Raw genomic sequence first — 27,990 nt, forward strand, 5'->3', positions numbered from 1 at the left:
TGCCGCAGCTGACAAATATTGTCATTGTTAGTGAAAGCACTGCCGCATATTAAAATAGAGGAAAATCAGTTGTTGAATTCTTGTAAAACATTTCTCCTTCACACTCCTTGGTATATTTGACTTTTCTGTATTACCTTTCAAATTTAGTAGAGAAGGAATAATCGAAGGCAGGAATCATGAATCTCTTTGTAATGTCTGTTCAGCAAATGGTTGCAACAAACTGCAAAGTTTCTCCAGCTTTGTCCATTCAGACTAGCATGGACTCAATATTCAATCCAGAAAGCACCTCAAATCTCTCTCCAGCTCAAGACATCTTGACATGTTATAGGTGCTGTTCTACCATTTAGGAGAGTCATTTACAATTCCTTTACCACACTTATGGCGTCTCAGGAAGCCACTGCTTCCCCTGGCATCGGTAGAATGGAATGAAACATAGAAAATGATGGCAGAAAAGGGCCACGGCCCATCTAGTCTGCCCACACTAATGACCCACCCCCTAACTTCCTTTAAGAAGAGATCTCACATGCCAATCCCATCTTTTCTTAAAATCTGGCACACTGCTGGCCTCAATTACCTGCAGTGGAAGATTATTCCAGCGATCAACCACCCTTTCGGTGAAGAAATATTTTCTGGTGTCACCATGAAATTTTCCACCCCTGATTTTCAACGGATGCCCTCTTGTTGCTGTTGGTCCTTTAAGAAAAAAGAGAGAATGTTGCCACTGTTTGGGTTTCTGACAGCTGGGCAGCCCTCTGGTCAAAGACCAGCACCCTAACCAGTGGCGTACCAAGGTGGGCGAGGGCCGTCCGCCCCAGGTGCAAGGCCCGAGGGGGTGTTCAGCTGGCCGGGGAATAGGCTGCCGAAGGGGAAAGAAAGAAGCCGGCGCCGAATTCTCCCTCCCTGCTGCTTCTCTTCCCCGAGCCAAGCAACTCTAGCCATCCGACGTCAATTCTGACGTCGGAGAGGACGTTCTGGGCCAGCCAATCGCTGCCTGGCTGGCCCGGAACATCCTCTCCGACGTTAGAATTGACGTTGGGCAGCCAGAGTTGGTCGGCCCACGGGAAAAGGAGGGCGAATTCGGCACCGGCCTGTTTCCGATGGCCAGTGGCAGCCTTTCCCCGGCGGTGGTGGCAGCATGGTGGTGGTAGCGGCGGTGGCATGGGGGAGGGAAGGGAGAAAAAAAGAAAGGGGGTGGAGCCAGAAAGAAAGCAAGGGGCGAACAGGGATCTAGAAAGAAAGAAAGAAAGGGGGCAGGGTGAAAGAAAGAAAAAAATGGGGCATGGGGAAAGAAAGAGAAAGACAGACATAGAGAAAGGGGGCAGGGTGAAAGAAAGAAATGGGGCACGGAGAGAGAGAGAAAGACAGACATACAGAAAGAAAGGGGGCATGGAGAGAGAAAGAAAGAAGGGGACAGGATGAAACAAAGAAAAAGTTGGGGGAGGGAATGAAGTCTGGAGGAGAGGAAGCATACAGGAGGCTGAAAGAAGGGAACAAATATTGGATGCACAGTCAGAAGAATAAAGTGCAACCAAAGATTGATGAAATTACCAAACAAAGGTAGGAAAAATGATTTTATTTTCAATTTAGTGATCAAAATGTGTCCGTTTTGAGAATTTATATATGCTGTCTATATTTTGAACTATGGGCCCCTTTTACTAAACTGAAATAGCAGTTTTTAGCGCAGGGAGCGTCGAGAGCAGCGTGGGACATTCAGCGCAGCTTCCTGGTGCTAAAAAACGCTATCCGGTTTAATAAAAAGGGAGGGGGTATATTTGTCTATTTTTGTATAGTTGTTACTGAGGTGACATTGCATAAAGTCATCTGCCTTGACCTCTGAAAACCCGCGGAATATAAATGATAATTAACATTTTCTCTGCGTACAATGTGCTTTGTGTTTTTAAAATTTTATTGTTGGTAGATCATTTTGACTTGGCCACGAAGGTAACGGGGAGGGAGGTAGGGGAGCTGCTGAAAGGCTTGACTACAGGGAATTATTTTTGTAAAATCATGTTTTGTTATGTGACTGGCGTTATTTAGACTTTAATTTCTATGAATGAATATAATGAAAATGATATAAAATTACTTGCTTGTTTTTATGTGCTTACGCTGAAGGAAAGTGGAGAGAGAGTGGGATGAGGACACTGAAGGGAAATGGGGACGAGAGTGGGGAGAAGACGCTGATTTATAAATTGACAATTGTACAGAATATTGTTTCTTTTTATACTTTAATATAATAAGTTCAATATAAAACAATTCAAGGCTTGTGTGGATGGAATCAGGTGGTTTGTGGGGATGAGGACCGAGCTTACTGGGATTAGTCCAATAAAATGGTATTTTCATATTTCTCATTATTTTATTTTTATTTGTTAATTTGTAAAGTGGTGATTGTTTTGTATCAGTTTTTCAAATTTACATCTACTGTCTTTATATTTTGCACAGTATTAGAGGACATGTATTACTGTTTTTGTGGTGTTGCATTGTATGCAGAGTCTGGTTTCTTGGCAGTTCAGTTTAACTTTTGTCTACATATTTCTATTTTTAGTTTGTGATTATTCCATATTGGGCAAAGGTGTATCTGTATGTATGAAAGGGATATGGCTTTCTGATAGCATCGACTGTACTGGATCAATTGACTGTACAGGATCTGGTTTGTTTAGTTTTACAATGTATGTGTTGGTGTTCTAGTGCTCACTGCAGTGTTTAAGATGCTGCCTTTTTCTAGGTACACTCTAGTTGTGCGATATGTAGATTGTTACTAAAAATCATATTTTTCATATAGATGGGGGGGGGTGTCAAAAAATGATGTGCCCCGGGTGTCACATATGCTAGGTACGCCACTGACCCTAACCGAGACTAGCCCTACCAGCGCCTGTTCTTGTTCAGCACAAACTTGTCTAACTTTGTCTTGAATCCCTGGAGGGTGTTTTCCCCTATAACAGCCTCCGGAAGAGCATTCCAGCTTTCTACCACACTCTGGGTGAAGAAGAACTTCCTTACGTTTGTACAGAATCTATCCCCTTTCAACTTTAGAGAGTGCCCTTTCCTCCCTACCTTGGAGAGGGCGAACAACCTGTCCTTATCTACTAAGTCTATCCCCTTCAGCACATTGAATGTTTCGATCATGTCCCCTCTCAATCTCCTCTGTTCGAGGGAGAAGAGGCCCAGTTTCTCTAATCTTTCGCTGTACGGCAGCTCCTCCAACCCCTTAACCATCTTAGTCGCTCTTCTCTGAACCCTTTCGAGTAGTACTGTGTTCTTCTTCATGTACGGCAACCAGTGCTGGATGCAGTACTTCAAGTGAGGGTTCACCATGGCCCAGTTCAGCGGCATGATAACCTTCTCTGATCTGTTCATGATCCCCTTCTTTATCATTCCTAGCATTCTTTTTGCTGCAAAATAAAAAAAAAAGGACTGCAGAGATGATGTACAAGATTCAGGAACTTTATTGAAGACAATAAACTGGTAAAAAAGTTTTAATATATAGTTTGTTTGTCACAATAAAATTTGCCTACATCGTTGTACATATCTGCAGTTTTGGTTTGTTAATTTTAAATTGGGAAACAAGCAATAAAACAACTTTATACAAATCAACATACAGTGTATACGTACAAATAATTACCAGTACAAAAGGAAAGGAGGGTGAACTACAATCTTTAAAGAAAATAGAGATACATTTAGGGGAAAAACAACTGGAGGGTAATAGAAATTAATCTTGAAAGCATAGCTAAACATGGAAAATGTGGAAAAGAGGTAAAGGAGATTATTAGCATAATTCTTCTATCATTAAAGCATATGCTCTATCTATGTCTCCCTGTTGGGGCTGGAATGCATAATCTTTCAGGGTGTGTCAACCCAGATAAGCCATGAAAAGTATCAATTTGTACAGATGAAAACCGCCAATGTGCGACACCAATACAAAAGACTATATTAGATCATATGGCCTGTGGAAATTGCATAAATAAGAGCACGGCACGCGGAGCTCGATCTACAAGTGGCCATCTTGTTTGATGACATCACCATGCCCCGCTGGTGATTTTATTTTTCTACTCATCTTTTCCCAATGTTTGGTTGAACTTCCTTCTGTCTGTGCTAACTCTGTTTCCAGGGCATTCTTATCCATTTGCTGTTTTCTGTCTTTCACTTTCTGCCCTGCATCAATCCTTAACTGTTTTTAAGGTTTTGGGTTTGAAGAATAGGAGAAACGTTGCATATTTTATGAATATTGGTATACTTAGTATACTGTTTCCTATCTCCAGTGGTTTAAATATAATACCCTGAGTAATTTATTGTTGATATCAGTCTACATCCATCTTTGGCATTAACTTTTAATATTCAACTTTCTTCCATTTTTCTGCTTCCTGCTCAGATCTAGCTACTTTACCATGTACTATATTCCCTTCCCATCTAAACATGCACACTGTCTCATCCCTTCTCCACCATCCATTTGTGCCATCTCCCTCTTTCTTCTCCCCTATTCCCATCTATCCATGAACAACATTTCTCTTCCCTCCCATCCCTGTGCACTATGTTTTTTCCCTCTTTTTCCCCTTTCCCCGTGTACCATCTCTTCCCTCTTTGACTTGCTTTCATATAAGGTCTCCTACTGCATAAAACATAGGATAGGAATAAGGTATTCCTACTGTCCCATGGTGTGGGCTATACGATTTTAAAAAAATGTTATTTTGGAAATATCCAACCTCATGGGACTGGCGATAGGAAAAGGTCAAAGCCATAGGGCATAGAAAGGTCTTACATTTACAGATTCAAAGACAGCAAGTGTAGGAACTGCACTGCACGTGCCGACGTATCCAACCTCTCCGTGAGCGGCGCAGAGAGGCTAAGCAGAGGAAGGAGACGCTCAACGATAGTCCCCGCCTAGAACCCGCTATATAAGCGGCTTGCGACTAGCCTCTTCTGACGCAACTTCTTTCTCTTTGTCGTGGCCCAACCGTGATGTCACTTCCTGTTTTTGGTGGGGCGCGACGAGACAGCGGGAAAGCGCCGTGCCGGTCATAGTGGCCTGTATGAATTGCTGCAGCTGCCGGCGCCCCTCGCAAGCAAGTTTGGAGGTAGGACGGTAATTGGAGAATGAGGCAGAGAAGCCGTATCGCAGCTTGGGGAGGGAGAGATGCACTGCACTGGGCATGGTGGAAGAGAGAAGGAGCGAGGGGGCTCCCCCGGGCTTTGAACGTGTGCGCTGCAGTGGTTAGAGCTACAGCCTCAGCAGCCTGAGGTTGTGGGTTCAAATCCCACACTGCTCCTTGTGAGCCTGGGCAAGTTACCTAACCCCCCCCCCCCCCCCCCCATTGCCCAGGCACATTAGGTAGAGTGTGAGCCCACCGGGACAGAGACGGAAAAATGTTTTGGGTACGTGCATGTAAATCACTTAGGCTATAAGTGGTATATAAATTTTAAAGAGGGGTGTTGGGGGTGTGACGGCAGTGAAATTCCAGTGGCTCGGTACCTTTGGGGATGAGAGAAAGTATTGGCGTAGTCTAATGAGACGTAGTCGTCTTTGTTATCCGCAACCGGGCACTTTAATGTAGAAAGCTTCTGAGATCTCTCTGTTGACCTGGTGTTACCTTTAGTACCTAAGCTGTAATTGGATGTGGGAAGAGCCAACTCTTGATCTACTTCTGTAGTCGCAACTAAAAAATGCATCTTGACCAAAGTCTGCTTTTTGAGATCATTTTGCAAAGTAGTTGTGATTGCAGTGGAATTTACTAGCCTAACCCAACAAAGAGATTAGAGATCCTTTTACGCTGCAGATATAGAATATATATATACTGAAAATTGTCCTAGCATGATTAAGGGAAAACTCTGTCAGTTTCTTAGATTGTGAGCCCACTAGGGACAGAAAAGTACACTTGTATATAATGTGTACGCACTATGTACATCTAGTAGCACTATAAAAATGATAAGTTGAGGTAGTAAAGAATGGAATAGGGTCAAATATTCAACAGTAGTAGATGTGATTCAATTATTGCTCATATTCTCTTTGAAGTGCTTTGGAGACTGACAGTTTGTAGACTGTTTCTCCCAATAATATTTAAATGGTGGACAATTTGAATATCTAAAGACAAGGTAAAAAAAAAAATAATATAAGTGCAGCAGACAGAATATGAAACAAATACTTTAACTCTGAGGGCCACAGAAAAAAAATAGGGTATTTGGAGGGTCACAGAAAAAATAATTAATGTCTTATTAAAGAAATGACAATTTTGCATGAGGTAAAACTCTTTGGGCTCCTTTTACGAAGCCGCGTTAGCGGTTTAATATGCGTAATAGCGCGTGCTAAACTTCCGGCCGCACTAGCCGCTACCACCTCATCTTGAGCAGGCGGTAGTTTTTCGGCTAGCGCAGGGGTTAGCATGTGATAAAGTTGTGTGCGATAAAGCCACTAACGCTTTGTAAAAGGAGCCCTTTATAGTTTATAAATCTTTCCTTTAACAGTTAAAGGAAAGATTTATAAACTATAAAGAGTTTTACCTCATGGAAGATTGTCATTTCTTTAATAAGACATTAACTATTTTTTCTGCGGCCCTCCAAGTACCTACAAATCCAAAATGTGGCCCTGCAACTGGTTTGAGTTTGAGACCTCTGGGATAGGATAAAGGGAGTCTTTAATGTTAGGCCTATTGTCTCAGTCTTATGAATAGAGAGACCTAGGAATAGATCTCATAAGCATCTTAGAAAAGAAATGTTTTACGACTAGATTTAAAGTTGTTGCGGTTATTTTCTTGTCTCAGGGTCAGGGGTAGGGCGTTTCACAATTGGGAGCGGCTACTGAAAAAATTGTTTAAGTGTTGTTTTAACACCTGTGGTTCAACACTACTGGCACCTCCAGATCTGTTGGTAATCTTGGAGCGTTAATGGTCAGTGCTTCATTTTGTGCATTATTGGGCAATGTCTGGACATCGCCCAGAGTGCTCATTTTAATATTAATGACCTCATTGTACTACATTTACATAGTATTATCAGAGAATGCTACAAAGCACGGAAAAGACTGTGCAAAGCCATTATGTGCATCAGAAGTTAAAATACAGTGGTACCTTGGTTTACAAGCATAATTCGTTCCAGAAGCATGCTCGTAAACCAAAATACTCGTATATCAAAGCGAGTTTCCCCATAGGAAATAATGGAAACTCGCTTTAATACGTTCCTACCCCCCCCCCCCCCCCCCCCCCGAGGCCAGCGGTGCTGCTCTATTCCCCCCTCCCCCCGAGAACCGGCTTTGCTCCCCCCAAAGGCCCCCCCCGCGATTAGGCACCCTCCCCCCCCTGCAATCAGGCACCCTCCCGTGACCCAATACCCCCTGCCGCGACCTGAAGTCCCCCAGACCCACCTGAACCCGCTTCTTACTTTCAGCTCGTCTTCGGCACCGGCATGTCCTGTGTGTTGGTGCCAGTGCCCGAAGATCAGCCTCCTCTTCTGTGCTGGGCCTTGAGCATCTTCATGTTCACGTTCTCTCTGAGATGTTGCCTCATAGATGCTGACATTGTACATCTCATTCTCCAAGGCCAAATTGTGGCCATTGAGATGCAGAAATTTGCTGCCTTATCTCAATACTCCAAATGTCTCTAAGACCATTTTTTGGTGTTTTATTCACATATCCAGATAATAATTTATACCACAAAGCGGCTTGATGTCCTAGGAAATCCGCTTGAAAACAAAGGAACTCCAGACTATATTGATTGTTAAAGGCACAATACGTTTAGAATATCGGGGCCAGAGTTCTAAGCAAGGAAAATCCAGAGCTTGAAACTAATGTGATATGAAGAATAAAAAGACCAGGCAACAAAAAGTAGAAAAAGTAATTTTATTTTCTATTTTGTGATTAGAATATATCAAATTTGAAATGTGTATCCTGCCAAAGCTGGTGTTAGACATAACTGGGGTCCACAAAGCCCACTATTAGGCTGTGCTTCTTTAGCTTCCAGCTGGCTTAGTCCTTTTTCTGGCTAGGAGGCAGTTTCCCTAACACTATTCCTGCCATGTGTGACTGAGGTATTCTATTAGCATGATTTATCTATGTAGCATTTTTTAGTAATTTTGCTGCTTCAGTTTTCTTGATAGTGAAGGGGATATTTGTGAGGGGGAGGGGAGACAGGGCTTTTGTTGATCCTTGTTCTGTATTTGTGATTTTATAAAATGACAATTGTACTGAATATTGTTTTTTATATTTTAATAAAATGATTTCAATATAAAATCATAACTATTTGAAGCTCGTATGGATGGGATCAGACTGAGCTCACGGGGACGGGGTGGGGATGGGGACTATGCTCTTGGGGAAGGGATGGGGATAAGGACTAAGCTTGTGGGGACGGAAACAGGGCAGTCCAAAGAAATTGATGGAGAAATGACGGATGAGATTAAACGCAACTGCAAGGGAGGCAATGCAGTTGTCATGGGTGACTTCAACTATCCGGTGGATAGACTAAAACCTAGGCACATCTGGCTGTGCTAGAGAGACCAAGTTCCTGAAAACTGTAGACTATTGCATCCTGGAACAACTTGTCAAGGAAAATACAAGAGGAAATGCAATTTTGGACCTAATTCTAAATGGACTGCGAGGACAGGCACAAGGTATAGAAGTAGAAGGGATGCTGGGAAACGGCGATCACAATATGATCCGCTTCGACCTGGATGTAGGGGCGAAACATCGGTCCAGAACAACGGCCATGGCACTGAACTTCCGAAAAGGGAATTATGAAGGGATGAGACACATGGTGGGGAAGAAGATTAAGAAGAGGATAAGCACTGTAAAAACGCTAGAGCAAGCTTAGTCCCTTTTTAAGGACACAGTCACCGAGGCGCAAAATCTATATATACCATGTATCAACAAGAGATCCAAGAGGAAAAAGAACAAAGAACCATCTTGGCTTACTGTAGAGGTGAAGGAAGCGATCAGAGCAAGAACTTCGTTTAAGGAATGGAAAAGGTCAAAAACGGACGAAAACTGGAATAAGCACAAACAACATCAACGCAGGTGCCATAAGGCGGTAAAGGGGCCAAAAGAGAATATGAGGAAAAAATAGCCAAGGAGGTGAAAAACTTCAAGCCGTTCTTTCGATATATTAAGAGGAAACAACCCGCGAAGGAATCGGTGGGACCATTGGGATGACCATGGAATAAAGGGAGTACTAAAGGAGGACAAAGCAATCACCAACAAACTGAACACATTTTTTTGCGTCTGTATTTACCGAAGAGGATATACACAGCATACCGGAACCCATCAGGCTATATGCTGGAAATGAAGACAGGCAACTGACAGGGTTGACGGTCAGTCTAGAAGAGGTATGCAGGCAGATTGATAGTCTTAAGAGCGATAAATCCCTGGGACCGGATGGCATCCATCCGAGGGTCATCAAGGAACTATAGCTGAACTGCTTCAACTAATAGTCAATGTGTTAATCAAATCAGGAAAGATTCCGGATTACTGGAAGGTGGTGAATGTTAACACCGATCTTCAAAAAAGGTTTTGAGGGGAGATCCGGGAAACTACAGACCGGCGAGTCTGACCTTGGTACCGGGAAATATGGTAGAGGCGCTGATAAAGGACCGCATCATTGATCACCTTGATGGACATGGTCTGAGGACCAGCCAGCACGGTTTCAGCAAAGGCAGATCTTGATGACTTGCTGTACTTCTTCGAGGGAGTAAACAAGCAGATAGACAAGGGAGACCCGGTTGACATTGTATATCTGGATTTTCAGAAGGCATTCGACAAGGTTCCACATGAACCACTACTTCGGAAAATTGCAAGCCATGGAATTGAGGGTGAAATACTCACATGGATTAAAAACTGGTTGGAGCATAGGAAACAGAGTGGGGGTAAATGGACAATACTCGGTCTGGAAGAGCGTCACCAGTGGGGTGCCGCAGGGCTCGGTGCTTGGACCTGTGCTCTTCAAAATCTTTAAAAACGATCTGGACATTCTTACGAGTGAGGTGATTAAATTTGCGGACGTTATGAAGTTATTCAGAGTGAAGACACAGGAGGGATTGCAAAGATCTGCAATGTGACATAATCAAGCTCGAGAAATGGCAAATGAGATTCAACGTGGATAAGTGTAAAGTGATATATCAAAATAAAGTGAATATAATTATAAATTATTCATCAAAAAATAGAAAATATATATAATAAAATATGTATTAGAGTGCTCAGTGTGAAATCTTATTCAAAACCAACAGGTTTAAGGAATAAAGATGTATTGTAACTACATCATTGCACTCACCTGCCTACCTACCCTTCAATACTGGTTAAATCAAATCTGACTCAAAAGATATCAAGCAGTGTAAAAAGTACTTAGCTGGATCCTGAAGAAGATGAGATCAGATGATAATTTATTCTTGGAAAACAGTAACACCTAATGGTCTTAACAAAGAAATAGAATGGACCATTAGATAATTATCCAGTTTTTGTTCTCTTTTACATATATTGATTTACCAATTTCACGTCGTTCATCACGTGATCATTTGACGTTCCTATAAATGTCTTTACGTTTTACGTTGTTTCAGTCATCTCTGCTGAGATTCTCTGGCGGCGTGCTTCCTCCATTAGGAGGTCTGAGGGTAATTTTTATTTTTGAGTTTATACGTTCTTTTTGATATGTTATTTGTTTGTTAACTGCATTTTTTCATATGTTTTGTTTAGTTTACATTGTTTCTTCCTGATGAAGCAATTCATAGTGAAACACGATCGGTGTTGAGGAGATTTTGGATATTTCAATTTTTTGAGGAGATTTTGGATATTTCAATTTTTCACGTAGTGGAGTTTTGGAGTTTTTGGATACATGGTGATCTTTGTAGAAGCAGTTAAAACAACTTTTTTGTTTTGGGGACTCACTTTTATAATACTTTTTTCAAAGCCAGCGTTACCAATATGGATTAGTTCGTTGCATGATTGTTAGCACCTGCAACAACTTACAAGTACTCAATCTTATATTTCCATCTTGTGAAGATGAGTGTAACAACATTGGACTTTGTAATTATCATCTGATCTCATCTTCTTCAGGATCCAGCTAAGTACTTTTTACACTGCTTGATATCTTTTGAGTCAGATTTGATTTAACCAGTATTGAAGGGTAGGTAGGCAGGTGAGTGCAATGATGTAGTTACAATACATCTTTATTCCTTAAACCTGTTGGTTTTGAATAAGATTTCACACTGAGCACTCTAATACATATTTTATTATATATATTTTCTATTTTTTGATGAATAATTTATAATTATATTCACTTTATTTTGATATATTATAAGTTAGGTGAATTTATGAATATAATTTTTCTCCAATTTATTTATTGTTTTAAGTGTAAAGTGATGCATGTTGGTAATAAAAATCTGATGCATGAATACAGGATGTCCGGGGTGGTACTTGGAGAGACCTCCCAGGAAAGAGACTTGGGAGTTCTGATCGACAATTCGATGAAACCGTCCACGCAATGTGCAGCAGCGGTGAAAAGGGCGAACAGAATGCTAGGAATGATAAAGAAGGGGATCACGAACAGATTGTAGAAGGTTATCATGCCGCTGTACCAAGCCATGGTGCGCCCTCACCCTAGAGTACTGCATCCAGCACTGGTCGCTGTACATGAAGAAGGACATGGTACTATTCGAAAAGGTCCAGAGAAGAGCGACTAAAATGGTTAAAGTGCTGGAGGAGTTGCCGTATAGCGAGAGATTAGAGAAACTGGGCCTCTTCTCCCTTGAAAAGAGGAGACTGAGAGGGGACATGATCGAAACATTCAAGATACTGAAGGGAATAGACTTAGTAGATAAAGACAGGTTGTTCACCCTCTCCAAGGTAAGGAGAACGAGAGGGCACTCTCTAAAGTTAAAAGGGGATAGATTCCATACAAAAACAAGGAAATTCTTCTTCACCGAAAGAGTGGTAGAAAACTGGAACGCTCTTCTAGAGTCTGTTATAGGGAAAAACACCCTCCAGGGATTCAAGACAAAGTTGGACAAGTTCCTGCTAAACTGGAACGTGCACAGGTGAGGCTGGACTCATTTAGAGCACTGGTCTTTGACCTAAGGGCCTCACATGAGCGGACTGCTGGGCATGATGGACCACTGGTCTGACCCAGCAGCGGCAATTCTTATGTTCTTATGATTAGATTAACTTGTCTCTTTGATATTTCTGGGCTGTAGGCTGTAAAGTCTGGTATTGTCCTAGGTTCCAAATGCTGAAGTTGCTGTCCAAGCTCACTCCAACCTATCCAACCATCCTGTTGTTTGCAGGATATCTACCTTATAGTCTGGCCAGTAACAACCTCATGTTCATATTAGTGGAGTTCCCATTGATGCCCACCCCAGTCCATCCTACAATGAAACATCATATATGGAACACAGACCGTGCAGGTCTGTCCAATTCCAGCCTTAGTTCTTTAATTTACATCCTTCATTTTCTAATTAGAGATCCTCTATTTTTATCCCACGCTTTTTTTTAATTCCATCACCGTTTTTCCTCTCCACCACTTCCCTCAGAAGGGCATTCCAGGCATTTACCACTCTCTCTAAAAATAATTTCCTAACATTGCTCCTAAGTCTTCCTCCTCATAACCTCAAATTATGCCCTCTAGTTTTACCTTTTTTTTTTTTCTTCTCTGGAAAAGATTTGGTTCTATATAAATACCTTTCAAGTATTTAAACGTCTATCATATCTCCCCTGTCCCTCCTCTCCTCCAGAGTATGCATATTTAGGTCTTCCAATATCTTCTCATACTACTTTTGGTTCAAACCCTTTACCCTTTTCATCGCCTTCCTTTGGACTATTAGTGAGATATATTTTAGTTTTTCTATGTTTTCCTGTAAATATACCTATTTTGTTAAATAAAGCATTATGTATTGGTTAGTGAATAAATGGTTGGCTCATCTGTTCTTTATTCCTTAAATTTTAATTTTAAAAGTACTGTCTGAGGATCTTGAAAATCCAGAATGACCCAATCCCCGAGCAGTCTGGACTTTTGGATTTGTACTATACATGGTACAGTGTTCTTTTATGCTGCATGGTAGTAGTATCTGTGGACACTGTATAGTGGCAACATCATTATAATATAGATTAATAGTAGTGTCTTGATATGCTGCAGGATAACAGCCTCTTTATATATAGCATAGTAGAGGTCTCCTTATGGGCTACACAGTGCCAGTTTCTTTATTCTACATTACCTCACCATTGCATGTGAGGTCCCCATGTATGGTGTCATTATTGCTGTCCACAGATGTGGCTTCAAACACAGCAGCTGCAGATGCCTTCATATATGAGGACCATAAGATAACTTTATATACATTGTGTACAGGCGAATGTGAGCAGTTGAGGTTACAGGAGTGACCTTGGCTGCAGAATACATGGTTCAACATCAGATGCAGTAACAAGGGTCAGTTGCCACAACTTATTCTTTTAATGACGGTGTTCTGTCTGTTCAGCTGCAGCAATACCAAGTGCAGTTTGGACTTTGACACTTTATTGTACACCACCACACTTGCTTCTCTGGAACACAGGTTGCCTGCATGTGCATTTCCATGAGCCACATTTGCTGCCTTAACCTCTCCCCGGTTGAAGCACGGGTTAAATTTTAAGTTCGGCTGTATTTGTTTTAAGACATTAACTGGTCTAATCCCAGATTATCTAATGGAATCTTTCATCATTACAAATTCTAAATATTCTAGAAAATCTCATTCACTATTCTCGTTTCCTTCTGCAAAGGGATGCAAATATAAGAAATTCCAGGAACGATTGCTGTCTTTCCAGGCAGCTCATGGATTAGGGATCTGACTCGCATATTTACACTTTCAAATTCATATCAACAATTTTTACGTGCTTTAACGATGCATCTTTTTATAGAGTCTTTTGGAAGTTAGACAATGGATGTTTGTTCATTTGTATTGCTAATCTCTGTGAACCGCATAGAACTTAATGGTATTTGCGGTATATAAGTGAGTTTTTGTTATGTTTATGTATTTATTGATTAAAGAACACAAATTTATTTTTAATTGACAAAATTTATCTCCATCTGGTCTCAACTTGGAGATAATTGGTTTCAATTATAAGTTAGGATCAGTATTCCCTTGGGCAGTTCTCCTTCTCTCCTCCCCCTTGACGTCATGTGCGATGGGTGGATCCTCTATGGTACTATAAATAAAGAGTTGTAACCAGTGCTTCTGTTTCAGTCTTGATCTTTTTGCAGTCCGAGATGACTGTAGCCATTACAGGAGAATTGGTATTGAAATGTAGCAGGAAAGGTGTATATATATAGAAAAATTAAGAGCCTGAAGTAGTTAAATGTGATAACTAAGTAGTATTTTATTAGTGATTTAGATATATGTATGTGTTGTTTTAATTCAGTGTCCCCTCCTGAGAAAGAGTTACCGAAACTCGAGTCGGGGGTCAAAGGTTTGGATATGGCTAAAGGTTTTTATTAGCACTGAGCACTGGCACTTTATTGAATCTAAGGTTGTGTGTTAGAACTTCTATCAACCGCTCGATATACCAGATAAGTGACTATAACATCTTTTATTCTATAACACCTTTTTAAAAAAATGGCGAGTGGTTTGGAACAGTAAAAAGCAGTGATGGTACCACAACAACCATAGTCTGTAGTTATCATAGATGTATTTGGTTATGGGTCTGAGCACTTTACAATCATAATTTGATATATTTATGAAATTTATTAGAGCTGTGAGCATTGAAGTTTATTATGTATTTTTTGGGCCAGCTTTGACGGTTGTATGCATAGTCTCACCTATTGTAACTGCTTCTAATGTGCTAGCTCAGCAACTTTCTTTAGAACTCGGGTGATAGATATTAGTTGCATGGCTTTGACAACTTCGCCTCAAGGTTTTCTTTCAGCTTCATTCTGGCTCTCAGTGGTATCTCCTTCAGTGGCACCTTATATTTATTCTGTTGTGGCTTGCAAGTCTATTGCTCTAGCTACCACTTTCATCACAGCCTCTATTCCCTTTTCCTGATGGCTAGAATTCTCTGCTTCATTTTGTATTTCCTCTGGTTCCCTTATAGATTAATTTAGGGTGTCCTTCCTCTTGGCCCCTTGTTTACTGTCTTTCTAATCTTCTATTTTATGCAGACCTCCTCTGTCAGATGTAACTTAAGTTTAGTATATCTCCTCATTTGAGAGTCATGAACCTTCACCATTTCATGTCTATGGTGTCCTTGAGCTAAAACATTGCTAGTTATTCTGGGCCTATTTTCCTGTTTGTTCTTTCCCTTGTATCTCATTGTGTTTTGGTTCATACCTTTTGGCTTCATAATACATTTGATGACAAGAATTCTTGCTGTAGTCATTAAACATCTTAACTGTCCTAGATGATGGCTTTGTCAATACCTTGGCACTTCAATGAGTAGGCTTGCTCATAGATGGTTGCCTTCAGAACTCCCTTTCACCAATGCAGTTTGATCCTTCTCTGTCCTAATTGGAACACTGCTGTACTAAATCCCATTCATTCTGGGCTGGTTTGGTAAAGACAAAAAGGTAGGAAAAGTTATCTTACCTGATATTTTCTTGCTTTAATCATACCAAATTAGTCTAGAAACCCACCCTGTCTGGTTTTCCTTGTGTTTTTTCTTCTTACAGGTGATAGCTTCTGCTTTTCATTTCCTTCGCATCTCCTGACTCAGTGAAATACCTAGATGTCAGTTGAGTATGAGCCTCATTCTATACTGTTAAAACTATAGTCTTTTACAACTGTCAACTATACATCTTATGAGCACCATTGATTGATTATTCAAAATACTGAACATTCCAAGCAAACTATTATGTTATCAATTTATCTTGTTGGGCAGACTAGATTGGCCATACAGGTCTTTTATCTGCTGTCATCTACTGTGTTACTATGAAAGCTGCCAACTTTCTTCCCATGCAGGACCACAACAGTGTTGACCAGTGTGTTTTGATGAGAACCATTCCAGCAAGCCCACCTTCAAACTTCATTGGGGTATATTCTCAAGGTTTTGAGCAGTTCCAAATGCATTCTCTTTTGTCTATTGAGAAAAGCATTATCCTTCAAGCACACAACTCTTTCCCCTTATCCAGTTTCCCCTTTCTGGCCTGAGTAGTGAGGCAGCAAAAAAGAAAAGAAAAATCCAGAAAGACAATGGAGCAGCTAGAGGGCTCTGGGACTGCACATTGAAGAACCTTGGCCTGTGGCAATACTTTGCTGGAAGGGGTCTTTCAAGTTTCAAGTTTATTAAAAAGTTTGTTATACCGCTTATACAAATTTCTAGGCGGTGTACAGCAATAATAAAAAGGGGAAATCATTAAAAATTGCCTCAACCTGGCAGCTAGGCTTCAATGCTAAGAAATGTAAGGTCATACACCTCAAAAGCGGAAATCCATGCAGGACGTACTTCTTGAACGGAGAAACTTTAACTAGGTCTTCAGCAGAACGAGATTTAGGAGTAATCATCAGTGCAGACATGAAAACTGCCAATCAAGTGGAGAAGGCTTCATCTAAGGCAAGGCAGATATTGGGTTGTATCAATAGAAGTTTCGTCAGCCGAAAGCCTGAAGTCATAATGCCGTTGTACAGGGCCATGGTGAGACCTCATCTGGAGTACTGTGTGCAATTCTGGAGGCCACATTACAGTAAAGATGTGGGCAGAATTGAATCGGTTCAGCGGATGGCCACCAGGATGATCTCGGGGCTCAAGGGTCTCTCGTACGAAGAGAGACTGAACAAATTGCAGCTCTACACTCTTGAGGAACGTAGGGAGAGGGGAGACATGATCGAAACATTTAAGTACCTCACGGGATGTGTCGAAGTGGAAGATGATATTTTCTTTCTCAAGGGACCCTCGGCCACAAGAGGGCACCTGCTCAAACTCAGGGGCGGAAAATGTCATGGCGACACCAGAAAGTATTTCTTCACAGAGAGAGTGGTTGATCATTGGAACAAGCTTCCAGTGCAGGTGATTGAGGCAGACAGCGTGCCAGACTTTAAGAATAAATGGGATACCCATGTGGGATCCCTACGAGGGTCAAGATAAGGAAATTGGGTCATTAGGGCATAGACAGGGGGTGAGTAAGCAGAGTGGGCAGACTTGATGGGCTGTAGCCCTTTTCTGCCGTCATCTTCTATGTTTCTATGTTTAAACGAAAAACCACTGAAGACCGAAAAGTAAACTCCATACAAATAGGGAAAAGGGAAGAACTACAATATTTAAAATAAAGCACATTTAAAGGGAAAAAACAGTAGGAAGGGAAAGACTGACAATTGTTTAGTCCTAAAAAGGACAGTTTTATCCGAAAGCATCCTCAAATAAGAAAGTTTAAGAAATGGTTACAAAATGCTGCGCACGTCTATTGGATGGGTTGCAGATGAATGGTCGTGTTACCGCGATATAAGATCTGCATTGGTTACCAGTCATGTATGAAGAGCTTTTTAAACTTTTTTAGTTTTTATTATTTTATGCTTTCGGTTTTCCCTGTATCTATAAGATTGACAGTCTTATCACCAGGTCTTGATCTTAGTTTTATTAAAGAAATTAACAAATTTCTACCATCCAAACAATCTGGCTACAGTGGACCAGGAAAGATAGTGTTTGGGGAACATTTAAATGAGAAAGATATAGTTTTAGATGAGCAGATCAGTTGTTGGGAGATATATCTGTTGATGGAATACATTTGTGTTAGGGGGTTGGAGCATGATTGATATACAGTAATATAATTGATTCTGGAAATCACTGAAATATGTTATTGTTTAGTGGTGCTTAAACTGATGTAAATAGATACCATCATATGAACAGTCCAGGGCTCTCAGGCAGTATGTGATGGTGAGTAAATGCCTTCTTCTAACAGTATTTCTAGGGTATCTGTGACTATCCTATTTGTATGTATAGATAGAATTGCCCATTTTTTTTGTCCCTAGGTCTGGGGCCGCAGCAATTGCAGGAAACATAATTCTTAAAAGTTCCTCAATTGGATGAGAGCTATCTCAAAGTGACCTATTTATTGCTAGCCACATTTAATGACGGGCATGGCTGCATAAGAACATAAGAATTGCCGCTGCTGGGTCAGACCATCGTCAGACTGTACTCTCCTATCGCGCCCTCTGAGTACGGTATTAGGGTTCAAGAAGGAATTGGACAATTTTCTGAAGGAGAAGGGGATAGAGGGGTACAGATAGAGGACTACTACACAGGTCCTGGACCTGTTGGGCCGCCGCACGAGCGGACCTCTAGTCTGACCCAGCAGAGGCACTTCTTATGTTCTTATGTTGGGAGTTCTGATCGACAAGTCGATGAAGCTATCCGCGCAATGTGCGGCAGTGGCGAAAAGGGCGAACAGAATGCTAGGAATGATAAAGAAGGGAATCGTGAACAGATCGGAGAAGGTTATTATGCCGCTGTACCGGGCCATGGTGCGCCCAAGTCCCTTTCCTGGGAGGTCTCCAAGTACCGCCCCGGACATCCTGTATTCGTGCATGAGATTTTTGCTACCGACATACATCGCTTTACACTTATCCACATTGAACCACATCTGCCATGTCAATGCCCTGAAGTCTTTTTGAAGCTCATTTGGGTTTTTTATTTTTATTGGAATAGGTGAATGGTGGTAGAGCACCAGATGTCTGTACTTTAGCCCTAAGGTCAGCTAATGACACACAAAAATGTGCTTGTTTTTATTACTATTTTTCATATGTTCTGCTGATAGCGTTCTCATACCTATGTATAACTAGCATTGATTGTGCAACCATTGTTTCAGTTCTGCAAAACATATATTTTAGAAGTCAGCAATGCTGTCTCCAGTGTTGGATTAAGGCGTAGGGAAACTAGGCATGTGCCTCTGGCCCAAAGGTTTAGGGCAGTGTGTCTCAAACTTTCTTGAGCCAGAGCACACTAAAGGTAGTGGCCACAGCTTGAGGCACCCAGAAGAGCGTGGATGTTGCAGTGATGACATCACACATATGTATGGCATCATGTTGACGTCTGCACATGTGCAGAGGCCCTCCAGATGGGCCCTGAGACACCAGTAGGGGGTGCCAGCAGGGAAGAGGGCCAAATGGAAGGAAGAGGCACTGGCGCCAGCTGATTGCCTACAGCAGTGTTTCTCAACTACTTCAAGATAAGTACCCCCTGAGTCTAACAAATATCAACTGAGTACCCCAACCACAGACTTCCCTAGGCCCACCCAAGCTCTGCCCCAGATTCTAGCCCCTTTACTAATTGTAATGCAATTTTTTCCATTCATTTTTCATATACACACAATATACAAAGCAAATATAAATTCTCAAAAATGACACCTTTCAATCACTACATTGAAAATCATTTTACTTACAGGCGATCCTCTGCAGGCTGCTGTAATTAGCTTTAAAGGTAAGACCGGGAGGCCAGGGGGGAAGCCGGAGGACGCTAGAGAAAAGGGGGTAAACATGCAGGCCTTCGGCGAATTGGGCAGTACTGGTGCTGTACCGCATAGGGAAGTCAGCTGGCAGGTGCCTCTCTTCCTCTTCAGTGTGCCGCGGCACACTTGGAATTAGAGAATGACATGGGGGAAAAATCTGTCCCCATCACTGCCCTGTCCCCGGCCCACCGGCCCCTTCACCGCCCTGTCACTGCCATTCCCTTCACCGCCCCGTCACTGTCCCATCAGCATCTATATAAGCCTCAGTACTGCAATATTTAGCTTATTCCTTCCTTATAAATCAAAGTTCTGGCTGCTGAACTAGAGAAAGATGTTCAGCTGGCAGGGCTTTGTTTATAAATTTTTATCAACACAACTAATGTACTACTTTATCCTAAAGCAAAAAAGAAAATGAAATAGAAATGAAATAGAAATGAAATAGAAATGAAATAGAATTTTTTTTCTATCTTTGTCTGGTTTCTGCTTTCCTCATCTTCTCATTCAATTCCTTCCATCCACTATGTGTCTTCTCTCTGCGTCTTTCATTTGCTCTGTTACTGTGCATCTCCCTTCACACCCCCCCCCCCCAATTGGTTTGGCACCCATCTTCTTCCCTCCACTCCCCCATAGTCTGGCATGTCTTCTTCCCTTCCAGCGTCTTCTCCCCACTCTGTCTTCCACATTTCCCTTCAGAGTCTGTTCCTCTCCACCCTCCTTCAATGTCTGTTCTATTCCTTTCCGCCACCACCCTTCCCTCCCTCCTTCACCATCTGTTCCTTTCTACCATCCTTCAGCTCCTCTCACGCGGCCTATCTATCTATCTCCCTCCCTCTTACTTTCGTGGCATGTTACAATGTAATTTGCTGGAGCCTGCGAGCTTGGTCCCCAAATAATCTTGCTTCTATGTTCCTATTTTCTCCATTTCTAATATCTCCCCTATGTATCTGGCATTGCCTCCCCCCTGTGTCCATATACCATCCCCATGGCATGTATGTCCCCTTTATGTCTCTGTCCCTATGCCCCCATGCACATAATTTCCCCTCTGTTTCTGTTACCTTCCTGTGTCCAGATTTCCCCTCTCTTTCTTTTCCACACCAATGTGTCTCTTCTCTTCAACCCTATCTAGCTTCTTTCCCTCTTTCTTCTCCTCCCCCCCCCTGCTTCCAGCATCTGGCTCACCTGCCTGTCCTCCCCTTTCTTAACTGCTTTGGGTTTCTTTCTCTCCCTCTTCATCCCCTTGGCCCAGAATCTTTCCCCTTCACTCCCTCCTTCCTAGTGTGAGCCGGGAACACGCGCAATCGCACGGTACATCAGCCCCCTCCCGCCCGATTGCAGAGTTCCGTCAGCTCTCTCCCTCCATCTCACCTTAGATGCCGAGTTTGCTGGCTTTCTTTTTCGCCCAGCCGCACACTTTCAAAAAGCCGCGCACGCGCGGCTGCTTAGTTGTTCAATCTTCTCCTCTGACGCAACCGGAAACACATAGTTGCAGCAGTGAAGATTGAACAACTCGAGCAGCCGCGCATGCGGCTGGGCGAAAAAGAAAGCTATCAAACTTTGCATATAAGGTGAGGTGGAGGGAGGGAGATGGCGGAATGCTGCGATCGGGCGGGTGGGAGGCTCTGGACCATGCGATCCTTGATTACCTCACTGCGGAGACAAGACCATTCACCGCTCCACGGGGCAGTGAATGGCCTTGGCCCGTCCCTGCAGCGACCACAAATTATTTTTTTTTTTTTCTTTCCCCGTTCGGCGGGTTACCCGCGGCTACTCGCGGCTAGCAGCGGGTAACAACCACCGTGTCATTCTCTACCTGGAATCTCAGGAGGCACACAGTTTGAGATACACTGGTTTAGGGGGACCCCCGTCAGATGTTCTTGGGAATCAGGATAGGATTGCCAACTGTCTGGATTTTTTCACAATTCTAAAAAGGTGTAAATTATCTGTGTCCGAGCTAGAAGGATGGCTTAAGTGTGTGGATACTTTTCAAAAGTTTAGCCCATTACAGTTCTCTAATGCTCCCCACTTCCTCTGCAGAGACTGTGGTAGGCTCCAGCCAATGGGAAGGCTGCTGTTGTCATAGGCAGGGAAGGCTGCTGTTATTATAGGCAGGAAAGGCTGCTGCAAGGGCTGTGGGGGAAGATGATGAGCTCTGCACTGGGGGCCAGATGCACAAAGTTCCAGACACATGGTAAAAAAAACCATGATGGAAGTGATTTTTATTTTTTCTTTACTAGTGATACTCTGCACACTAGCATGCAAATTTGTATGTAGGCTAATTGTGCAGAGAATAGCCAGTTAAGGGGAGAGGAACTGTACCTGGCGCTTGCTCAGAAGAGTAACCGCTCCTTCCTCCTGTCGGACTAGCTGCTCTCCTTGCCCCACTGAGCTGCAGGGCTCTCTGAAGTGGCTTTGGGGTTTCCCCTGCTGGCTCAGCCGCTATAGGCTAAGCCAACAGGAGAAGCCCTGAAGCCACCAGAGGTTTTGGGAAGATCAGCTTAGCAGGGCAGGGAGAGCAGTTGGGTTTGTTTGGGTTTTTTTTAAGGGGTGCAACTATTGTGCATTCACATCTGTGCCTATCAAAAAAAAAAAAAATGACCCCCATGCTGCACCCCCTGTACTTTAAATTGGCAGAAGGGATGCCCACTCACTCCTGTCACCAGAACTCCCTCCCCCCCCAAAGACCCTGGATCTTTTAAATTGAAGGTCAGCAGGAGGGATGCCCATTCTCTCCTGCTGCTGCCACCACCCCCGCCGGGGTCCCCCCAACCTCAACCCTCTTCATACCTTGTATTGAAGACTGGCAGAAGGGATGCCCATTGCCTTCTGCTGGTAGGCTTGCCTCTTCAAAATGGTGAGCCTTCCCCTTCCCAGTATAGCTCAGGTGCCTATTAAAAAACAAAACAAAAACAATTTTCCCAGCTGATTTGGGATTCCTTTGCCGGCTCCAAAGCAGGAGCTAGCAGAAGAAACCCCAATTCAAGCCTGCAGCCGGGTCTGAGCTGTCACTTTCCTTGTAATGCATTTGAATAGGATTCTTAGTGGCTGCTACCGACGCGATAAAAAAAGCCTAATGGCGGCTTCATAAAAGGGGGCCTAAATCTACAAACTAATGTTGATGAAAAAATATGGAAATACTTTTGGAATAGTCGTATAAAGATATGCAGGGCTGCCTCTTTTAGGCAATCTTTTTATTTTTTCTTGCACATAGAAGTGTTTGGACTCTTGTCAAGATCAACAAAATCTTTAAGAACTTGAAACACATGCCGGTCTTGTTCTGTTGATATAGGAACCCTGGATAACATATTCTTTTGCCTTACGGTAGATTTTTTTGGACGTAAGTTTGGAGTCGTATACAAATTCTACTGAAAACTACTGAACTGTTCCATTACTCAGGAGTGATTTTCAATATATTTTATCCGAAAAATACCTTTACAGAGGCTAATAAACATTTTAATTTTTTTTTTTTTTTTTTTTGCCATAGCTATCCAGGATGTTCTGAAATCAGAAGAGCAATTGCTAAGCACAGCTCCTCCCTCCTGTCAAAGCTGCTCTCCCTGCCCTGATCAACTGATCCACAGCACTTCCCAAGACCTGCCGGCTCAGCTGATTAACGGGCAGAGAGAGCAGCAGAAAGAAGAGTCTCCCCCTCCCACCGCTGCCCTTCTAACATATTGAACAAGATCAGCAGAGGGATACCCACTGCTGAGTTGGGGGACATGTGTGCTCAGTCATATTAGAGAGGAAAAATGAAAATTTCAGGAAAGAGGAAGTGATGAAACTATTCTTAGTTCAAAGAAAGGGAACAGATATTCTTTTAGAAGCATGGAGGGATTTTTGTAGTGAGTGCTGAAGGTAGAAATAATCTTTGGAAAGATCTTCAGCTTGATTATAAGTGATTTTGAAAGCCCAAAGTGTTTATCCAAGATGGGATCAGGATGAGAGCACACATAACTATGAAGGGTGCAGCACACTTGAAGGGTTCTCTGGCTTGGTCCTTGCTGAAACAAATTTTTTGAAAGGGTATCCACATTTCACTCCTTGTGAAGGATTCATTGTTTAATGTCAAGCCTTTGTTATGAAATAAATTACTTAAAGTGTGAAATGTCAGTATTAAAAGGAGACCATATATACTCTGTACATGTATGTGGGTGTTAAGTTTCAAAGATAATGGGGTGGTTCATGGAGAAAGAATTCTGAGACTCTAAAAGTCAAAGTGGTAGAAACATGTGAAACATACCAGTAAAAGTAATATAATAAATATCCCCAAATCAATATTTTGCTTTCTTAAATGGATCTCTGATGAAACAGAACATAGATGAGGAGGTACCACCTAAGTCCTAAGAGACTGAAACGCTGGAGGTTTGGGTTTCATTTTCTCCAGTGAGGTGTCTGGATGTTTCAAATGTAGCCTAAAATGAACAAGTTTTAGAATTCATAGATCATTTTTAAAAATTTGTGTTTTTTCCTCAATGGGGCTGCCATGAAGACGAGACTCGGGTGTTTGTTTTAAAGATTATATGCATTATTTCTTGAGTCAAGAGTATGCTATAAACTTGCTGTTTTCCTCTACGGATCGCTCCCCCAGGCTGTTGTTTCTTCTAAGAGCAGGTGATATGCTTGGAGCATAGATATGTTTATCCCAGGACAAGCAGGCAGGTATTCTCACTAGTCGGTGATGTCATCCAACGGAGCCCCGAAGTGGACATCTCACAAGCATACTTGCTTGTAGAAACTTTTTTAGAAGTTTTGAGTTGCCCACACCGCGCATGCGTGAGTGCCTTCCCGCCCGATGCACCGGGCGTGTCTCCTCAGTTCTTTCTCTTCCGCGGAGCTGAGAAGTTTGCCTTCGAAACTCTCTGCGCGAAGTTCCTTTACTTGTGCCTTCTGTGCCCGCGGTTTTGACTTTTTTTGGGAGCTCATTATCGTTGGCTCACGTTGCATTTTCTTGTTTTTTTAAAAAAAATTTATTTCGATCGTTCAACCGGGCAGGCCACGTGGCTGCGGCTCTGCGGCTTCGATCTTGCGGCGGAGCTTTTTCGGCCTATGTCCCGGCCTATTACCGGGTTTTAGAAAGTGTGTCAAGTGCCAGCGCTGTCTTCAGTGTCTGGGGCCTCAATATCTTCCGAAATCGTGCCGGCCTTGCTCCACACTTACAGCACGTGCGTTTAAGGGTCGCGTATTTTGTGGGAGAGCGCTGTTTAGCATGGAGGCGTCCCTGTGCTGCCCTCTGTCGTAGAGCGCCAGCCCTTTGACTTCCGATTCAACATCTTCGGCCACGAGTCTGCTCAAGCCTGCCTCGTTCGTGCCGGCTTCGACTCCGAAGCATGCTGCGGTGCCCACTGTCTCCTCAGGTCAGGTAGCGCAGCCTCCCATTCCTCCAGGTGTGCTCAAGGTGCCCAAGGCCTCTAAGTCCAAGCCCCCTGGCGGCCAGAGGTTAGCGTGTCTGGGCGGGATGGTCCCATTGCTGATGCGGATCCCCTTTGCCGGCTTCGTTCCATGCCATGATGAGAGTAAGCGATTGTCGAGCTCTTAGCCAAGATTGGACCGACGCTTCTCTCCCAGATCGCAGCCTGGGCACGGCGGAAGCCTTCCTGCGAGGTCGAGCCGCCTCCGGTGCTCCTCAGTGCACACTCTCGCTGCTGGGAGCAGAGTCTCGGCGAATTGTCATGTCTGGCTTCGGGGCATGCCTCGCAAGGGAGCAGAGTCCTTTGCCCATGCCACCTTTTTGGAACCGATAACCCTCGATGCATGGCTTGCCTGGACCGGAGACTTCCTCCGCGATGCCGAGGCTCGAGCCTTGGGGAGCGCCTCGGGGGGCCTCGTCTCAGCCTCTGCTTCTTCGATCCACAGCCTCCAGTCCCATCTACTCGGTGGCTGCCTCGTCTGGTTCGCTCGCCTCGACGCTCGAGGCCTGCTTCTCGACACAGCTCCGGCCATTCATCGAGACACGCCTCGCCTCGTCGAAAGCAACCTTTTCGGGAGTTTTCCCCGGAGTACTCGCCTCCTCCTCCTATGCCAGAACTCGAGGACTGCGGGGGTTCGTTCTCCCATTGCCGGGCCTCGGCGGAGCAGGCCAGCCTCATCTTCTTCGAGCCCGTCTCGAGGCTCGGCCCTGGCGGACCAGTTGTCATTCTTGTCCTTCCTGAGGCAGATGGCGGTGGATCTGGACATCACCCTAGATTCGGGTTCCAAGTTTTCTAAGGAATATCTGGAGACGATGCATCTTCCTCAATCTCCTGCTGAGTCTCTCCGTCTGCCTCTACATAAGCTGCTGAACCAGATTTTCATGAGATGCTTCGAGACCCCATACTCCATCCCTGCGGTCCCAGGGAAGTTGGATGCTAGGTACCGCACGGTGCACCATAAGGGCTTCGACGGGGCACAGCTCTCTCACCAGTCCCTATTGGTTGAATCCTCCCTGAAGCTGTCTCATCCCTCCCAGGTCTATGCCTCCACTCCTCCTGGCCGGGAGGTCAAAACCATGGACAGATTTGGCAGGCGCATCTACCAGAACTTGATGATGGCTTCTCGAGTCCTGAATTACAGCTTTCATTTTGCGACCTACTTTGAGTTTTTTCTATCCATTCTTCAAAAGTTTTTGCCCTATTTGGACTCTCAGGCTCGCTTCGAGTACTCTGAGGTGCTGGCGTCGTTGTCCCAACTCCGCTTGCAGATGATGCAATCGTCTTACTACGCTTTTGAGCTCTCGGCCAGAGCTGCTGCTTGTTCGGTGGCCATGAGACGCTTGGCGTGGCTTCGGACCATTGATATGGACCCGAATCTCCAGGATAGGCTAGCGAACGGTCCCTGTGCGGGAGCGGACCTTTTCGACGAGTCCATCGAGGCGGCGACGGAGAAGCTATCCAAACATGAAAAATCTTTTTAATCTATTCTCCGCCAGAAACCCAAACCTGCTATCTCTTGTCCGTCTCGTCTGCCTATGATTTATCAGAGGCGCTACCCGCTGAAGCAGGCCCCCACCATCTGCCCGCCTGTGAAGAGGCAGCACCAGCAGAAGCCCCAACAAAAACCTCAGCCTTCAGCTGTTCCCAAGGTTCCCCAGCCTTTTTGTCTCGTAGGGAGCATAACTTCCATCGTTCTGCCCTCCCCGCTTTTTCCCATCGGAGGTCGTCTCCATCATTTTTACCATCGATGGACGACTTATTACCACCGACCTTTGGGTCCTTTCCATTGTAAGAGAGGGATACTCTTCTTCAGTTCCATCATGTTCCTCCGGAACATCCTCCAAGAGAGTATCCTTCCAACTTAACCCAGACCGCCCTTCTTCTTCAGGAAGCTCAGGCTTTGCTCTGGCTTTGTGCCGTCGAGCCGGTCCCTGTGGACCAACAGAACAGGGGTTTTTACTCCCGGTACTTCCTTGTTCTAAAGAAGACGGGCGACCTGCGTCCTATTTTGGACCTCAGGGTGCTCAACAAGTTCCTGGTCAGGGAGAAGTTTCGCATGTTGACCCTGGCTTCCCTCTATCCCCTCCTCGAGCAGAACGAATGGTTATGCTCCCTGGATCTCAAGGAGGCCTACACTCATATTCAAATCCATCCGGCCTCCCGTCAATACCTCAGATTTCGGGTGGGACACCTTCATCTTCAGTACAGAGTGCTCCCTTTCGGCCTAGCTTTGTCTCCCAGAGTCTTCAACAAATGCCTGGTCGTGGTGGCCGCAGCACTCAGGAACCATGGTCTGCAGGTGTTTCCCTACCTCGACGACTGGCTCATCAAGGATTCCAATCTGGTTTCTACAGAGTCTGGGATTCGAGATCAACTTTCCCAAATCCCATCTTCAACCTTCACAGTCTCTCCCCTTCATCGGAGCTGTTCTGGATACTATTCAACTCAGAGCATTCCTTCCTCCTCAGCACCTGGTGGCTCTTCTTCATCTTTGTCACTCGGTCTCTTCTCGTCCGTCCATCTCGGCGAGACACATGATGGTGCTCCTGGGCCACATGGCCTCTACAGTTCACGTGACTCCTTTTGCCAGACTTCACCTGCGGATTCCTCAGTGGATCCTGGCTTCTCAATGGTCGCAGATCTCCGACCCTCTGACTCGTCACATTCAGGTCACTCCTGCTCTGCTGCAGTCGCTTCGCTGGTGGATGTTTTCTTCCAATCTTTCTAGAGGTTTGCTGTTTCACATGCCTACCCATCAGAAGGTCCTCACGACCGACTCCTCGACCTATGCTTGGGGGGCTCATCTGGACCATCTCTGCACCCAGGGCTATTGGACGAGTGCGGATCGTCTGTGCCATATCAATCTCCTGGAACTCAGGGCGATTTTCAATGCTCTCACTGCTTTTCAGCATCTACTTCATGACATGGTGGTCCTCATTCGTACGGACAATCAAGTCGCCATGTATTATGTCAACAAGCAGGGAGGCACGGGATCGGCCTCCCTCTGTCAGGAAGCTCTGAAAGTTTGGGATTGGGCGATTCGCCACAAAGCCTTCCTCAAAGCTGTCTACATTCAGGGGCAGACAATGCCTTGGCGGACAACTTGAGTCGTCTTCTACAGCCTCATGAGTGGACTCTCCCATTCCACGCCCCTTCATCAAATCTTCTCCCTGTGGGGAACGCCTCAGATAGACCTCTTTGCAGCTCCCCACAACTTCAAACTG

The 27,990-nt window shown here is 44.0% G+C and overlaps 1 protein-coding gene across 1 annotated transcript in view; it reads left to right on the plus strand.

Moving 5' to 3' along the window:
* Positions 1-4,923: 4,923 nt before the first annotated feature.
* The window catches only part of ABCA3 (ATP binding cassette subfamily A member 3), a 211,043-nt gene continuing 187,976 nt past the window's right edge, over positions 4,924-27,990 (plus strand). The window contains exon 1 of the mRNA XM_033914147.1: positions 4,924-5,069. The gene's annotated coding sequence lies outside the window, so the exon portion shown is untranslated. The remainder of the gene's footprint in view (positions 5,070-27,990) is intronic.

The sequence above is a fragment of the Geotrypetes seraphini genome, chromosome 11 (assembly GCF_902459505.1).
Source record: "Geotrypetes seraphini chromosome 11, aGeoSer1.1, whole genome shotgun sequence".
Classification (NCBI taxonomy): domain Eukaryota; kingdom Metazoa; phylum Chordata; class Amphibia; order Gymnophiona; family Dermophiidae; genus Geotrypetes; species Geotrypetes seraphini.